Genomic DNA, 18,585 nt, shown 5'->3' with positions numbered 1-18,585 from the left:
CGGAATCAAGATCCACACTCACACTAAAAAAGATAAACACAATGCATGATTTCACCCATATGTTTGCCCTTATTTTTCAATTAATTTTTGCTTCAGCTCATTCAAGATCAAAAAGGTTTTTTCAAGGTTTGTAATGCGGTTGAGTGTAATGGTATGGTCATTTAGGCTTATAGGCTGAAAATCCTCATGAAATGTGATGTGAACAACATCTTCTTTCCTTTTCTTTATCAATTTCATTCAAACTCAAAAGTCAAATCTTATTCATCTTCCATGAGTCATTGGAAACCCTATTTTCTTTGTATTTCCACAACTTCATTTCACAACTTTTTCTTTCTTTTTCTTTTTCAATCTTTTCTTCTTTTTCTTTTATTTTTTTTATATGGAGGGGTTCCATTTTTCTCAAAGTATGGGCACAAGGGACTTCTTTGCATTTACTTGATTTACCTTCCCTTTTCACCACACCCCCAACTTAGGCTTTTGGCCTAAGTTGGCTATTCAAACAAACCACAAATCATGAGGATTATGGGTAATGGGTCAATAAAAGGTAGCAATGTTGTCAAGTTTCTTCCAAGAAAAAGTTTAGGCTCAAAGGGTGCTCAAAAGAGGTTCACACACTCACAAGGTAAGCCACAAAAGAGATATAATTTCAAATTGGTTCACATTCTTTAAAGTTGCCTAAGATCATCTCAAGAAATTTGCATCACTTAGTCAACCGTACCAATGGGGCAAATTCTAGGTGTCATAATGCATGGTTCACGGTAAGCTCATCACACAAGGCATTGACACCAAAGTCAAAGATGACTCCATACTTTCGCTAGTGTTCATTGTTCATCACGAGAGACTCAATTCGATAATTGGCTAGTCACAACGAGATGCAAAGAGTTCACATATTGTCTATGCAACTTCATTTGGCCTCGTCGTAGCCACACATTCATTTATGTTTGATTATGAGCACTATTCGAGTCTTCGGTATTGATCAAACCGGTACTCAAATTTGCAAGAGAACAACCACATTCAACACATACAAGAGGTGGCAATTTTTTTTTGGAAGGGTCAAACATCATTTACAATTAAAAGGAAGGAGTCACAAGTTCAAACCTTCCACAAAAAGCAGTGTATACACGAATTAAAGATTTCAACCCAAATATATAAACAAAACTGAGTCACTAAAAACATTTGTCCTCAAATACAAATAAAAACATCCATCAGTCGAAATAAAGTAAGGCAAATATGGAGGTAAAGAGAGGGTCCTGTCTACAAAGTCGCTCCATCTATTTTGGCATCAGTGCCCGACGTATCACTCTGAGTCTGAGCATCAGTGCTCAGGATCACCTCAGGAGGAACGACAGTGCCAGATCTACTAGGGGCTGTCACGTACGAGTCTTCCAGAAAGACATGCATAGCTGCACATAATCCCCGAGCCCATGAATAAACATTAGGGTCTTTGATAGTGGTCTTCCTGTTATAAGCAGGCCTCTTGCCCTTTCCTTTCCCACCTGCTACGGGAAGTTTCGTAGCTTTGCCTTTGGATGTAGATGCATCCTCATTTATCGTAATCCCCTTAGACTTCTCTTGGAATGGTATTATTCTTTCAGTTGCTTTTGATCTAGTCATGTCTGCAAAACCTCGAGGGGAAGTTAGAAAATATCCAAACGAACACACAGAGAATTAGGCGCAGACAAACTCGCCGAAACAGTTGGCGGGTTACCGAATTGCTTTGGCGAACTAGATTAGCCCATCAAAAGTTATAGTGTAAGAAGGGTTCAGGGGTGCAGACAAAAGAGGATCAAGAAGACTTTCAGCGAGTCGCCGAGTTCCTTCAACAACCTTAGGCTTCTCGCCGAAAGTTACAGACTCCAACAACACATTTAGCATGAAACTAAAGGCAAGATGGGGACACTAGGCAAACCACCGAGTGGTTTGGCGAGCTTGACCCAGCTCGCCAAACGGCCCAACATGCCTATTTTTAACCTAATTTCTCAAATTCAACCCCGCAACCCTCGAAAACAGCATCAAAACATTCACTAGTTAAATTAAGCTCAGACCCATAACACCCAAGCATAATACCCACAAAATTTACTTTATTTTAAGCACAAGCCTACAAGATTTTGACAATCAAAACATTGCAGGCAAGATTATCAAATTAAATCAGGCATTCAAACATACTAATTCTATCAGAGAGGCCCATCACACGACAACACGATAAGATTATTGAAAATGAGTACATTTTGACAAAATAATCTCAGGGTTTGGAAAACCAACCTTTGATGCCGATTAATGAAGATTAAAATGCTAGGCGGCAAAGTAATCAACGATCCAAGCACCAATCAACGACTAAAATACTCTAAAAATGCAAGAAATATAGAAACTAGAGTGCAGGTGTGAGTTTGGGAAGATAAAAAGTGAGGGAATGTGAATGAATTCAAAATTTAAACCTTCGACCATCTAATAAACTGTCCAGTTCTTCGCTCATTAGGCAAAGTCAGTCGTGATCGCCAACCCACTCGACGACACGCTCGAGTGGTCACTTACCTCGCCGAGTTTTACAGGACCCTCAGTTGATGTGGAGGGCCAAACGGCGGACAAGATCGAGATCACCTACTTGATCTGCGAATCGCCAATGATTTACAGACTCTACCTTAAAGTTGTCTTAAGTCTAACGGTGGTCTAGGTCGGGATTGCGACCTCTTCAGCAATGCGCCGTCTGGAACTTTTAGCTCGCCAACCTGCAATTTTCAACCACTTCCCACACATTAACCTGCACAATCAACACACCATTATTCTAAATGACAACGGGCCAAATATACCCCTGTACTATATAAAATAGTTTAAATATACCCCTAGTTATACTTTTGGGCCAAATATACCTCTCACGTTATACTTTTGGGCTTAATATACCCTTATGACTAACTTATGACACGTAGACGACTGAGATTAAGCGACTTATTCAATTTAAAATAAAGCAAATTCAGATATTACCTGCCCCGCCCCAATAAATTGACCAGACCTAATATGTAAAATTAACCCACCCAATTTGTCTTTGAAAAGAAAAAACCTAATGGGCGATTGAGTTCTTATTCTCCAACAACGTCTGCAACTTGGAGCCTCTTCATCACAAAGAATTTTGCTCAAAGGTATGATTTCTTTTCTTCTTCAAACTTTATAGCCTAAGATTTTGAGTATGGTTGAAACTTTATAGTCTAGGGTTGTTTTTTTTGTATAATTTCTTTCGTTGTTTGGAGTTTCATCGTCTAGGATTTTGGGTATGATTTATTTTCTTGCTTTAAATTTCATAGCCTAAGGTTTTGGATACGGTTTCTTTTCTTGCTTCAAGCTTCATAAATAGCATAGGTTTTTGGGTATTGATTCAAATCCAACATAATCTGTTTATATATATTATGTTGGTTACTGTCTTGTTTTGGTGTCGAATTTATTTGCCCGAGTACTCTTGATTTGTGATCCCGAATAATTTAGAAATTATTTTTATTTGTGTATGGAAATATGTTAAATTTTTATCTTCTTTATTCTTCAACAGTTAGTCTCTTTCATATATTATATTCTACTACAATCATGAAATGTGGTCCCTTTTGTATTTTTTTATTCTTCATCAGTCATAAAATATGGTATCATTCACGTTTTCTATTCTTTTACAATCACGAAATGGGTCCCTTTTTAATTTTTAATTCTATAATTTTAAAGTATCTTTTTTTTTTTGTTTTTTAGTCAGTTTCTTTAATTTGTTGTGGGGATGATTAAATATTAAGTATTTACACCAGAGTTAGCTCTGTTGAAAGGCATTATAATAGCCATGAACTTTTGTGGTTTAATTTTACATAAAAATTTGACCTTTCCAAATAGTATATCAATATTATAACAGAAACTATTGTTCATGTTGATGTTGAACCAAACTAAAATGCTTCCTACTTTTGTGTCTAAATTGAGGCTAAATATGTTAACTTAATACAAGTATTTATGAAATAACAATGGTTCTTTTTAGAGTGAATAGAAATAGTGTCTATTGTTAAGTTTTAGTTGCAAAAGTTTGGATGTTTAAGAGTAACAGTTTATTCAATACAAAGTGATTTTGTGATTGAATTAATGCAAACAAGTTAATTATGGGACAGAAGTTGTACCATTATTAATTCATATCGGTTCCCCTAACTTCACAAATGTTCTCTTTAATTTGAAAATTATGTTGCTTATTTTGTTTTACCAAGTATTTTCAGGCACTAAAATGGTTAATGTTGACATATATTTCAACTATGGAGGTGAATGGATTAAAGAGCCTATTTTCTTGTACAAGAAGAAGTCGTACAACCTATGGAGAGGGTATGATTCAAGCCTTCTTTATTTTATTGATATCGTCAATGAGTACACTACTCGATTTGGATTTGTAGGTGTGCAACAGTTAATTGTAAAGGGTCCTTGTGGAAGATATTATGAAATAGAAGGAGATATTGGAATTAGAAACCATTGTCTCTTGTGTCCAATGAGTTCTTTGTAATAAATATGTTTGTTGTAGAAGAGTGTGAACTATTTGTATCTGTTCCTAATATTTTTCAATATGGTGAATAACTTTTCTCATTAGTTACTGAAATTGGTACTGATTGTAGTAAGACTGAAAGTGAAGCTGTGAATGATTCTTCAGATTATGATTATGAAGAATTAGAGGATTTTGCTATTGAAAAAAAAAGAAATATCTGAGGACTTGCATGATTATTTAGAGTTGTATAAGGGTATGTCCTTCAAGGATATACCATAAGCAAGACAATGCATCAGACTTTATGCATTAGGCAAGAAGCTAAAGCAAACTGTAGTTAAAAGTGACAGGTCCAGATTGAGGTTTACATGTAGTGAAGGGGAATGCCCATTTGTATGTCATATTTCTGGGGATTCTCATACTCCTGGGGTGAGGATTAAGACTCTAAATGATAATCATACATGTTGGCCAACATTCGATAATTATCTGGTTTATTACTCTATCATAGCTCAATATTTTAAGAAAAAGTTGCAAGAAAATCCAAAATTTAAGATCAGGAAATGAGGGCTGGTTTTCACAATGCTTTTAAGTTAAAAGCTAGCAAAGGAAAGTGCAAAAGAGCTAAAAGAATGGTTTTGGAAACTTTAGATGGTGGTTTTACTGATGGTTATAACAAACTTAAGGCTTATGCCATTGAACTGAAGGAGTCTAATCCAGGAAGTGATGTTGTGATTAATTTATCTAAGGAAGCACTTGCTCAAGGTAAAAGAAATTTTCTTCGAATGTATATTTGCTTCAAGGCAATGAAGATGGGTTTTAAGGAAGGGTTGAGACCATTTATTGGATTAGATGGCACATTTTTTCGAGGTAAAGCCAAAGGACAGTTACTAGTTGTTGTTGGTCAAGACAATATGAAACACTTTTATCCTTTAGCTTGGGAGTTTGTGGATAAGTAGACCAAAAGGACTTGGAATTGGTTTTTGGAGCTACTTCAACATTCACTAGAACTCCAAAATGGAGAAGGCATAACCTTTATGTCAGACATGCAAAAGGTATATTATCTAATTTCATTTCTATTCATTTTTTTCTTTTTCAGTTATGTTTTTGTATTTTCAATGGTCAATTGTTTACCTTTAACATGCAGGGATTACTGGATGCAATAAAGATGGTGTTCCCTCAAGCACATAGTAGATATTGTGTGAGACACATTGAGGCAAATTGGTGCAAAAGACATGGTAAAGGTGTGTTGAAAAAGTAAATTTGGTGGAGTGCAAGGTGGACTTATGAAGAAGACTTTCAAGATCATCTAAGTCAGTTGAAACAAATGGCTTTACCTACCGGAGAGGATTTGCTAGAGTATCCTCCCAAAAGTTGGTGCAGAGCCTATTTTGATACCGTGTGTAAAAATGCAGCAGTTGAAAATAACATAACTGAGTCATTTAATTCTTGGTTACTAGAAGCAAGGTTCAAGCCCATCATTGGGATGTTGGAAGATATAAGAATTAAAGTAATGAATCGATTGGGGGAACAAGAAGATTATGTGATGAAATGGACTAGTGAATTTAGTCCAAAAAGCTTGAAGTTGTACAATGAATATATGAAGATAGCTCAAATTTGTAGGGTTGACTGCAATGGAGATAATGGATATGAGGTTACTGAGGGGGATGATAGACACATAGTCAATTTAAGGTGAAAAAGTGCACTTGTAGGGCATGGGATCTTGAAGGAATTCCATGTCCTCATACAATTAAAGCCTTGTTGCATGAAAGAATCAATCCTTTAACTGAAATGAATTGGTATCACAGCAAGGAGGCATTTCTACTAACTTACAAGCATAAGTTGCAACCTGTGAGGGGAAATTTTTTTTGGAAAATTGACCCTCTTCAAGCAATGGAGCCACCAGAGTTTGTCAATCTTGCTGGCAGGCCTAGAACTAAGAGAGTTAGACACAAAGATGAAGCACTTAAGAGGCAAGGTGAGTAGGTTGTGTCAAGAAAAGGTAGAGTAATGACATGTAGCAATTGTGGAGAGCCAAATCATAACATTAGGTGCTGTGACAAGGTATTTTATTAAATAGTTTAATTAACAGTTGTATGGAGTATTTATATTTTCTACCTTTTTGCTTGTCACAGTCAAAAAATGAAAATATGCTTGCTACGGGAAAGGGAAAGAAAAAGCAACGTAAAAGAGGTTTAGTTGATGAGGGAGAACCTTCTCAAACTGAAGAGAGCATCAACCTAACAGCCCCTCAAGAAACACAAAACAATCAAAGTAACATGTTCTCTAACTATGAACATGATGAAGATCCTTGTCTACATCCTACAATTATTTCAGAGACTCCTACTAGGCTTCAAATAAGGCAACAACAATATATACCAATAGGGAGAAGGGTAATAAGCTTCAAAGGTGATCACAATGGTATAAGTGATCCAACAAATCTTCCAATACAACCAAAAAGCTTAACTTGGAAAGGTAATGATGCAATTATGACCAATCAACTGGAAGTTCTAAGTCAAGAAAGAATTGCAAAGTTGAAGCCAAAAAAGGGACAATATCAGTTTGGTTAACCTTTGTTAAGTTTGTGGACAATTTAATTTGATGATGTAACTACTGTTTAAACAGTACTTTTGGGAAAATAGCTTTTGCAAGGTTGGGAATGTCGCATCAGAACTTAGGTTGTATAAGTTTTTAGGGTTATATTGTGACATCCAAATGATATTGAATGATTTCATGTTATTTTGTGTTCCATTGGCAGTTTAGTATGCTGAATATTATCTTAAGTTTTCTAAAATTTTGATTGAAATCTACAGTATTTCGTGTTGAATCGTGCAGTCTAGTTTGTTGAAATATTATGTTTAGTTTTGCTGAATTTTGGTCGAGATCGACAGTTTGTGTAGTTTTACTTGATTTGTTATTCTTGGCAGTTGCACTCTTATAAGAAATGTTGCTGCACTTTGAGGCTAATTGATGTTGCATTTTGATGCCAGCATTGTTGCACTTTTGAGGCAAATCACTGCTACATTTTAAATTAAATTTGTGGCTATATTTTGAGAATAAATTTGTGACTATATTTTGAGTTAGTGTGCTGCCTCATATGGATGGAACTACATTTTTTAAGCCAAACTCTTGCTACATTTTTTACCATTTATTGCTATATTTTGAGGTGAAATGTTGTTGTGCTAGTTAGTTAGCATATGGATAGAACTAAGCTAATATTTTTGGGCTAATGTGTGGCTTCATGTTGATGAAAATAATTGTTGCACCTTAGCTATTAAACAAATGTTGCTAACTTAGCTGCTTCATGTTGATCAATACCTTCCTTAAAGGAAAATCGAGGTATTTTGTTTGAATTTTGTTATCATGAGATATAAAAATAATTAATATAGCAGCAAAACAACTATATAGCAGCTATATAATTGAACTATTTGAACTCATATTATTGAGATTATAAAGACCAACTAACTAATATGTTTTCCTAATATGTTTTATATGAGTTGACAAGCTATAGAATGTGCATACAGAAAATGACGATCTTTATGCTCTGAAAGCAACAATTTTCAATACCAAGATCCAAATTTTTCAGGTGGCACAAGCAGAGGAATTTTGATGGAGTTAGTTGACTGAGTTGGGATGATTTTAACATTGACCAGTTTGTCCATTTTCACATATTATACCTACTGGGTCACCATTCTCCTCTTGTTGACAGCGATCATTTCGTGCATAAGTATTTTCTACCTCAAGAATACGCAATTCTCATTTTTGTATATGCTGCAGTGGCACTAATCTGCTTCTTGAGCATTTGTATTGGATACGTCACGCTTGAGTCCAAGAAGAAGAAGGCATGATAAGGCTATGGCAAGTCCTTTTTTTGCTCTATCGAATTCATGATAATTGATAATTTTTTCTTGATATCTTTTTAGTGGTTCTCGTTTTAAATAGACCATGTCATAGATCACATAGATTTTTCTGTATTCTTGAGTTCCTATGAGTTTTCTAGCCGAAATTGTTTATAAAATTATCAAAGAACACTTGGTGTTACAGTAAGCTTGTCAATGATAATAATATTTTTGAAATTACATAACCAACATAACAGAGAAACATTATCATGAGTTGAGCTTGATTATCAACAAATATTACAAGAAAATTAAGAAAATTTCCATGAGTTGAGCTTGATTATCAACTGTACATTACAAAAAAAAATCAGGAGACTTCACCTAACATTACACAAGTTCACTAATTCATCACTTTGTCACCCGCAAGGCAACAAACCCAATAACAAGAGCACTCAAAATCATAATTAACGTCTTCATCTTCTTCACTTTATCTTCCAATAACCTTGATTTGTTTACTTCAAAATTGGTTGAAGCGTTCATTGCATCCACTTTTTCCTTCAAGTTATCTCTTTCAATCTTAATTGTGTCCAACGTCAAGTTCAAGTATCAACTTTAATCGTAGCCGCATTCAATTGAGTCTTTAAATTATTTATTAGGACCACCGCTCTATCTGAAAACAAGTTGTCGTGCCAGTCGCAATAGCCACATGAATTTTTCTGTGAAGCGTAATCAAAACAACTTCAATTTATCAGAAAAATAAAACAAAGATTTAAGCTCAATAATTGAACTTACTTCAGGTTTAGGACATTGATAAAAAATTCAGATTTAGGACACTGATAAAGTTTGAATCACACTCAAGGCTATAAATTTTGAAGAAGAAAATAAATCATACCTTTGAGCAAAATCTTTGCGATGTAGAGGCTCTAAGTTGCAGAAGTTGTTGGAGAGCAAGGACTCAATCACCCATTAGGTTTTTTCTTTTGAAAGACAAATTGGGTGTGTTAATTTTACATATAAGGTCGGGTCAAGTTATTGGGGCGGGGCAGGTTATATCCAAATTTGATTTATTTTAAATTGAATAGTTCACTTAATCTCAATCGTCCACGTGTCATTTGTTAGTCATAAGGGTATATTTTTAGCCCAAAAGTATAACGGGAGGGGTACATTTTTCCCAAAAGTATAACTAGGGGTATATTTAAACTATTTCATATAGTACAAGGGGATATTTGGCCCTTTGTCATATTCTAAAATAACAATTTTAATGCAATAAAACCTTGGGTTGCCTCCCAAGAATCGCCTTATTTAACGTCGTGGCACAACTTTCCCACTTCATTTTGATTTGTGGGGTACATGGCCAATTTGGGTCTCCAGTCATTGAATAGATAGGAATTGAGAAGCAGTTATCTCATTCAATAGTAAGACATTCTCCTTTATCTCATTCAACATCTTGTTGTGACTTTCAACTTTGTGGAGAATGATTGAGAGTATCTCTTTTATTTGTCCACCCTCGCTCGCATTGGGTTTTATACGCTCATGAGGTGGAATATACCGGTCTTTCCTTTTATCCAATGCCTCCAACTCTATGATCTTCTTGGCCACTAGATCCAGCTGAGTCAACAGTGTGGCCAAAATATGGTCTTTCTCAATCTCCTTGTTGGTTATGGCCATGTATCAAGGAGTTGGGTTGCTATTGCATAGGGTAGTCGTGAGAGACCCCCTAGAAATATTTGGTCAGCCATTCTTTTATTTTCTGGGCCAAGACTTTTGTAAAAGCAGTCCAATAGCACGCTTTCTGAGATTCCATGAGCTGGGCATTGCAAGAAGAGTGTCTTAAATCTCAACCACAAGTCATGGATGGACTCTCCCTCTAATTGTCTAAAACTTAGGATGTTATCCCTAAGAGACATCATCCTCAAAAGAGAGAGGTCCATTTGGTCACCATTACTACAAGACATATTCCAATTTCCTGCTCAAAATAGTGACATAAAAACTAAAACTAAAAAAAATTAATCAAGTAGAACTGCAACTTAACAAGAATAAAATTCAACTTAACTAAAAATTCTCAATTAGCACCACTCCCCGGTAGCGGCGCCATTTTGATGTTTGACGTAATCAAAGACACAACTTCCAATTCAAGTGTCAACGATCGCGTGTAGTAATATAACCTAACCAAATGGGTTGGGGTCGAGTCCCAAGGGAGCAGTTAGTAATCGAGAATTAAGTAGAAAAGTAAATTATGTTCTAGTCAATCATAGCTATAAATATTTACGTGTAAAAGCATACTAAATCAAGAAGTGACAAGAATGTCAATTATCAATGGGGGGTTTGTATTCAACAAATAAACCAAGAGTAACAAATATATAAAGATGCTAGATTGGGAGATGGGATTCTTGGGATGTGATAGGAATATGGGATAAAATAAACAAACGGGTAAATGCTATTAATAGTAAATTGCTGAACATTTGAAACGAAGCTAGACTTTAGTAGGGGTAAATTTTCTCTCGAACAACTTACCCTGAATCAACTCGATTTCTCTCGAACACCGAGTTGCAGCAATTAAGCATAGCCTTCGCCTTAGCCCATTCACTCTCTCGAGTTGAATGTGTGGGAGAAGGTCTAGGATTCACTCTTTCGAGTTGAACCCACGACAACCCAATAACCACAGGCTACCGATTTAGTAGTTTTGGTTTTAAAACCTCTCTCTAGCAAGCCAAAAACACTAACATGAAATCGTATTTGCAACTACAATCCCAGTAAGTTCAAACACAACTACTAAATGAAATCACAATTAAACAGCAAATAAATTAACAATGAGCAATACCCAATAGTAAATTTAACCCATATTCACATAACCACACCCCAAAAATTGGGGGGTTTTAGCTAGACATGAAAAAGAGATAGAAATCGATACCTAAAAGTGTTTCCATCAAATGGGTACAATAAATAATGTCTTTAAACACGTCTAAGATGAAGATTCTTTAATTCCCACCTCCAATTTCTTGGAGATGAAAACCTTTAAAACCTTCCCAGCTCAAGAACAATGTCTCCCAAAATTTCTAAGAACTCAACCTGAAATATTCTAAAAATCAGTAATAATTCGCTACAACTTGATTTCTGAAATGTAAAACTTGATACTAAGCTGCATATTTAAATGGGTAGTTATAGTTTTCAAAAATTTGTGCTGCGAAGGACCACTCTACGCAGTTAGTCGGGATAGCTGATGTACTCGGTGATCCGTCATTTATTTTGATTCATCGCATTTTAGCTTTTGCCTTCAGCATCTTCGCTTGTTAAATAATTGGGTGATATGGTGCTGCTTCGCAGAACTGTTCGGTGACGCGTCGACTACTCTTTTTCATCGCCAACTTGATCTTTTCCTTTAGGACTCAGAACACTGGAACTTTGGGCGAGGTTGCCATTCGGTGACTCACCTAATGCATTAAGAGATCCTCAGGCCTTCATTTCTTTATTCTTTCAGTCGTGTTGTTCCTTTTTTGCTTGATAGCATCCATGCTTTGTCTCTCAACTCAAATACCTGAAACTTAAGGATTTACATCAATTATTGAGACAAAATATGCATTTGAGGACACTAAATCTATCAAAATAAAACCCTAAATAAGTCCAAATTGTGGACTTATCACAATCTATTAGGAATATTTTGACTCATCATAGAGTTTCACATTTTAATAGATTATAGGGAAAATGCACAAGTACCCCCCCAACCTATACCCGAAATCCCAGAGACACACCTAACCTTTACTAAGGTCCTATTACCCCCCCGAACTTATTTTATTTGTAATATTTTACCCCTTTTTGGCCTACATGGCATTGTCTTGTGGGCCCAGTGCATGTTGACATTTTTTTCGAGGATAGTGCTACATAGGCCGAAAAGGGGTAGAATATTATAGATAAATTAAGTTCGGGGGGGTAATAGGACCTTAGTAAAGGTTAGGTGTGTCTCTGGGATTTCGGGCATAGGCTGGGGGGGTACTTATGCATTTTCCCATTTTAATAATAAATTAAACTACACAGATCATAATAACTTCTTCAAGATTAAGAGTATAAACTCATATAATGGACTAGAGATATTATTTATTGAATTGCAGAACATAAACCCATAACACAAGAAGTTAGAATTTTACCATTCCCATAATTATGATTGAATTACATTTAATCTTGTGTTACAATCATCAAGATATTTTTCCAACTTCATCTTTGATTGTGAGCATTTAATTTATAGCTTATAAGAACCGACAATTTTAATCTTCCACGTATGAGCTAAACAATTACATACCCAAAAATTGTCTACTATATAAGTAATGGACACACATATAAACACAATTATCTATTCAAACAAAGACTTCATTGTAATAATTAACATAAAATGTAAAGTATTTATAAAGGATTATAATCAATATTATAACTCAACCATACAGTTAATAGTATATCCCAACAATCTTCCACTTAGACTTATAACCATGCATGTACATATTTAACACTCATTTCATCCACATGCTTATCAAAAGATTTCTAAGGTAAGCCTTTGGTAAATGGATCCACCAAATTGTTCTTCGATTCAATCTTCAAAATTCTTACATCACCCCTTTGAGTTATATCACAAATCAAGTGATATTTCCTCTCAATGTGCTAATCCTTTAATGGCTTCATGGTTCTTTTGAGTTGGAAACTGCACCACTAGTATCACAATAGAGTGTGATTGGTGCTTCAATAGAAGGAACCACTCCATTCTTATTTATCTTTTTTGTCCTTTTTTGTCTTTTTTTCTTCATTTTTCTCAATAAATAATTTTTTTATTAATTTAAAAATTCAATCATATTTACTATTCAAATTATGTCTAATAAGTTACAAAAAACCTCCATCTACTTATCTTCTTTAATTAAATGACATGCCTCTTCAACTTCTTTCTAACTATTGTTATGGTTTCACTACTAAAAAATTGCCAAAAAGCGACAGAAAAAGGTGAGGGACTGCGTCACTTTTGGCAAAAAAAGTGATGGAAAAGCGACGCACTCAATCTCGTCGCTTTTTGGCTCGACGCTTTTCCAAAAGCGATGGACTGTGTCACCAAAAAGCGACTGACTGCGCCTTTTATTGTTTTTTTTAAAAAATTATTTTTTTTAAAAATGTTATGTCGTCCATTGCTTTTTAATATTTTTTATTTTTTATTAATTTATAAAAAGCGACGAAGTTCGTCGCTTTTCTTAATTTTTAATTTTTTTGAAATCATAAAAAGCGACGGACTAAGAGACTCTGTCCATCGCTTTTCTTTCAATTTAATTTTAGAAAATCCAGAAAAGCGAGGGACTAAAGGACTATGTCCGTCGCTTTTCTAGGTTTTTTAAAAGATAAAACCCAAAAAAGTGACTGACAAAACCACATTGTCCATCGCTTTTTCTGCAATTTTTTTGACAGCAGAAACTACCCACCTGCAAATGCAATTCAATTCAGCCCAATCAAACACACAACATTATAAAGAAGCTACATAAAACATAAAACAACAAACTTAAATTAACATTCAAAAATATCTAAATCACAATTTAAAGACTTATAAAGTCTTTCAAAATCCGTTTCAAAAATTTGAAAAGTTCGTAAATTTCATAAAAGAGACCTAAACTAGGGAGTGCGATCTACAAAATCATCATCCTCGTCACTGTCGTCGTCGATGTCCTCGGCAGGAGAAGATGTAGTAGGTCGACAAGCGAGGTTCAGCACTTGTTCTGTGATTTGTTGAACGGTCTCACTCATGCTTTGTTGTTCAGCTAACCTTCTCCACTCTGACTCGGCTAGTGTCGATGTAAGCTATGCTATTTGAGCCGACATAGCAACAATCTGAACACCGTCAAGTTCCTCGACTTGACATGATGATCCAATACCTTGTAAGCCTAACTAGAGTTGTCTTACATCGTTTCAAGAGCCTCGACCATAGACTCTACCCTTGTGTGTCCCCCTACCACTTTTTCTATCCAAATTTGGTTGGACAGTCCAGGTGTTATTTGGACTGAACTATCTAGATTCTCATGGACGTACTGATTAAACTCATTCTGCATATTAAGTATAAAAATTGGCATCAATATATATATACATGTCATAAATATATTCACTATTAATTTATATTATTTATATTAAATAACTTACAAAAGTTCGTTCGGCCTTTTCCTCCACCCACACATCCGAATTCGACCCATTGTCTTTCTTCTTCACATGAGTCCTCTTGAAAACCTCCGGTTCAAGGGGAATGCGCCCCATTTATTTTTCCTACAAATAAAAACTGAAATTTATAACGATAAATATGAATCAACTAATTATTTATTTAAAAATTTAAATTATAACTTACTATTTCTCTTGTAATTGTTCCAACAGTCTTTGCACCTCCGGTGTGCAACGAGCCACCCTTAAGACTGGCTCTAGCCTTTTTGGCTTGTTCGCAATTGCCTTGAACTTATATGTGTTCCAATACTGACGCAATTCATTAAAAACATGAGGCAACATCCAACTCGGACGTTGATCAGTATCCCAACTTTCTTTAGCCAGCTAGACAGTTTTGCGGATGCCCTCCTCTCAAATGTGGTCGCAATGACCATTTTGTACCTCGTCTCCCAAGTGCACACAGTTTGAAAAAAAAAATGAATAGTGTTAATTAGATCGATAATAAAAAAGTAAAGTATAATAAAATTATTAAACTTAACCAAAAAATATATACCTTAAATTCATTAAACATCGTTTGGCATATATTGTTTGGAATCTCGCTCCAAGAGTGATAAGCATGTGTAAAAAGTCTTCTAACACACTTTTTTAAAGCCCGGGCAACATCCTTTGCAAGATTCCACCTGCAAAACACATAATAAATATGTTACTTCATGAATAATATAAAAGTATAAGAAATAAATAAAATGAAGTAACAAATAGATAATAAAACAAACTTACGATGATCCATCCGGCTCAATCATGACTCTACCAAGTCTGTCCTTCTTGCCAGGAGCTAGAGCAGGCATCTCATCATCTAGTGTAGCACTAGGTGCAACTGTAGATGAAGGTGATACACCAGGATGCACAAAATGCTGAGTCAATGGAGGCGTACCGGCCATAGCATCTGACTGCTCGCTACTAGAATCTTCAACCCTCATGGCATATAACTGAGGATATGTACTTCTGGGAGATGGAGTACCATCTGATATCCTACCTGTCGATAAGGGTCGTGCTTGACAAATAGCCTGTAAAGGTAGGTCCTCATAGCATCGTGGAGGCAATGCATGTGAAGTACAGGAAACACTGACTAGTCGACGATAATTAGGATAATATGCCCGAGGATCCACCGTACCAATTAGAATAGCAAATAAATGAGTATCATGACTGAATTTTTAGAGAGCCAATGCTTTAAGATAGACCCTAATAGCAGTTGTCACCTACTTCACTGAGTTATGGTTCTAAAAAGAAGATTTAGCTTAGAATAGAAGTCCTATTTTCACCTTTCTCGAATTCTCTTTCCGTGGTGACTCATCAAATTATAGAGTGAAACCTTTAGCGAAGGGATTTAAATAGGCTTTTTAGAACTGTACCCCTAAAGCTGCGAATATAGGTCAGTGCTTTCCTTTCTTTTCCCTTCCCCGTTGTCCTTATTGTATTGTCCTCTGGTGCAGAAGAAATAGATCCTGCAATATCCTCAAGATTTATGGGTCTCCTAGACTTCTTCTTTTTAGTCCTATTAGTCTGGCTAACTCCAAGATGCTCATAAGATCTATCATCGTAACCGCCTGATGGCATTTGTATACAAATTTACAGGTATAATATATAAAAATCATAAATTAAATAAAATTAGCAAAATAAATCAACTTACATATACTAGCTTTCATTCTACTACTATTCCTCCTCGCTTGTTTCAATTCCATCATTCTCCCATTCTTCCTCCTCAATTGTTTCATTTTCATTTTCGTCTCATTCTTCGTCATTAAATGATTCATTTTCCTCATTCTAGGATAGTTCTTCCTCAACATTCATTATCTCATCATCAGATACTTCTTCAAATATGTGTTGAGGATGTTCTAGTGTGGTTTCCAATTCAACATCAACTTGTTGATGAACGATTGCAACATCATTTTGATATGCCACATCTAAGACATTGTCTATTTCAATTCTTCCCACAGGCTTAGTTTTTATAACAACCCACCAATCAGCTTTTTCTCTACGTAATGGATATGGAGCATAATACACTTGTTTAGCATTTTGTGCAATAATAAAAGGATTATAACTTTTGTATTTCCTAGTGTGCTTAACTTCAATTATATTGTGTTTATGGTCCACATTTGTGCCTCTATGTGATGGGTCAAACCACTCACACTAAAACAATACAATCTTTTTCTTAGTCCAACCTGAATACCTCACTTCAATAATCTCATGAATGACACCATAATATTCAATAGTTTGTCCAGTATCATCAACATCACCTTGTATGTCGACACCGCTATTATTTGTTTTCTTGTTCCTAGAAACTTCTTCAGTTTGAAACTTAAACTATTGACACAATACTTATTCATTGTCAGTACTTGAGATTCAGGTCCAAGTGCTACTTCTTTCACTAATTGCAAATGTTTTACACTTGAGTATTCATCGTAAACCTACATTATTGTTATTTAAAGTAATATAATTTAGTATAACATGAATATATTATTAAATACTTAGTGATTCAATGTAAGCTTGTGCACTTACATATTCTGTTAGCCATTTGGAAAATTCTGTATAGATGGCTTCATTACCCTATGTATTTACGAACAAGCTGATCATTTTACATTCAGATATTTCATTAGTTAATGAACACTTATTAGTATGTAATTTGATAACATATATTTAACACTTACTTGAGATATTGTTAAATCTCTGGACAATTAAGCAAAATATGTGTCACAGCTGATTGCATTTCCATATTAGTGAAACCTCGCTTTCCACGCTTTTTAGATCCTCGACTATTTTGATTAAAAATTGATATCAGTGGAAATAAAGGATCAATATCGCATTCATCATTGAGATTGGTCCTGTTTCTCCTACATAACACATCATCACCAAAGTAATAAGAAAAAAAATCACCAGTTTCTCTCCCAATATGACCTTTAACAACTGATCCTTCTATCTTTCCCCTTTGCTTAATTGTTTGCTTGGAACTGCCAATTTTTCTACATGTACATATGAAAGACTTGGTTAATATATATAACTTAGTGAATATTTCAAATGGATACATCCATCTTGTTTGAACTAGACCATCGAGGCGGGCCTCTTGTACAAGGTGAATTGGAAGTGCTCCATCACATCAAAGAAACCACATGGAAATATCTTCTCCAACTTAGTAGTAATAATAGGAATATTTTCCTCCATCCTGTCTAAACTACTCTCCAACAACTTTCCAGAACACAAATCTTTAAAAAAAAAAAATTATTTCTGTGATTGGTTTCCATATCCTTTCGGGTAGATGACTAAAAGCGATAAGAATTAAAGTTTTCATGAATACATGACAATCATGACTTTTCATACCTATCAATTTTCTTTCATTCATATCTTCCCCCTTTCTTAAATTTGAAGCATAGCCCTCCGGCATCCTCAAATTTTTAACCCACTCACAAATTTCACATTTCTCATCCAACGTGAATGAAAAGTTGGATTTGGGCTTAACTATTTTACCATTTTGTAATTCCTGCAGCCATAACTCTTTCCTCATACAATATTCTTTTATATCCATTCTAGCTTTTGGAATGTCTTTTGTCTTTTCCTTAACATCTATCACTATGTTAAACAAATTGTCAAAATAATTTTTTTGTATGTGCATCACATCAAGATTATGTTGTAGCAGATTGTCCTTCCAATATGGCAACTCCCAAAATATGTTTTGTTTGGTCCAATTATATTCAACACCATATCCAGGAAATCTAGAAGGTAAAGCTTCTGTAACTTTAGGTAATTGAGAAACTCTCTCCCAAATTTGATGTCATGTGAGTAATGGAGGTGGGGGCTCACTTTCAATCTTATTTTTCCTGAATGCATTTTTCATCTTTCTAAACTCATGGTCCATTGCCAAGAACTGATGATGACAATGAAACCATATATTTTTTCTGTCAATGCTTTAAAGTGAATGCCTTACTATTTTCCATGCAATACGGACATGCTAGCTTTCCAGCTGTCATCCAACCAGACAACATCACATATGCACGAAAATCATTAATAGTCCATATTAAAGAAGCAAGCATAACAAAATTCTGCTTAGTTGAT

The 18,585-nt window shown here is 35.1% G+C and overlaps 1 pseudogene; it reads left to right on the top strand.

The window, feature by feature from the left end:
- The first annotated feature begins 8,086 nt into the window (after positions 1–8,086).
- LOC125865876 (dolichol-phosphate mannose synthase subunit 2-like) lies at positions 8,087–8,325 on the top strand (annotated as a pseudogene).
- The last annotated feature ends 10,260 nt before the right edge of the window (positions 8,326–18,585 follow it).

Source organism: Solanum stenotomum, chromosome 5, assembly GCF_019186545.1.
Source record: "Solanum stenotomum isolate F172 chromosome 5, ASM1918654v1, whole genome shotgun sequence".
Taxonomy (NCBI): Eukaryota; Viridiplantae; Streptophyta; class Magnoliopsida; order Solanales; family Solanaceae; genus Solanum; species Solanum stenotomum.
Note: the sequence above shows the minus strand (reverse complement) of the source record. Positions and strands in the feature narration are given on the sequence as shown.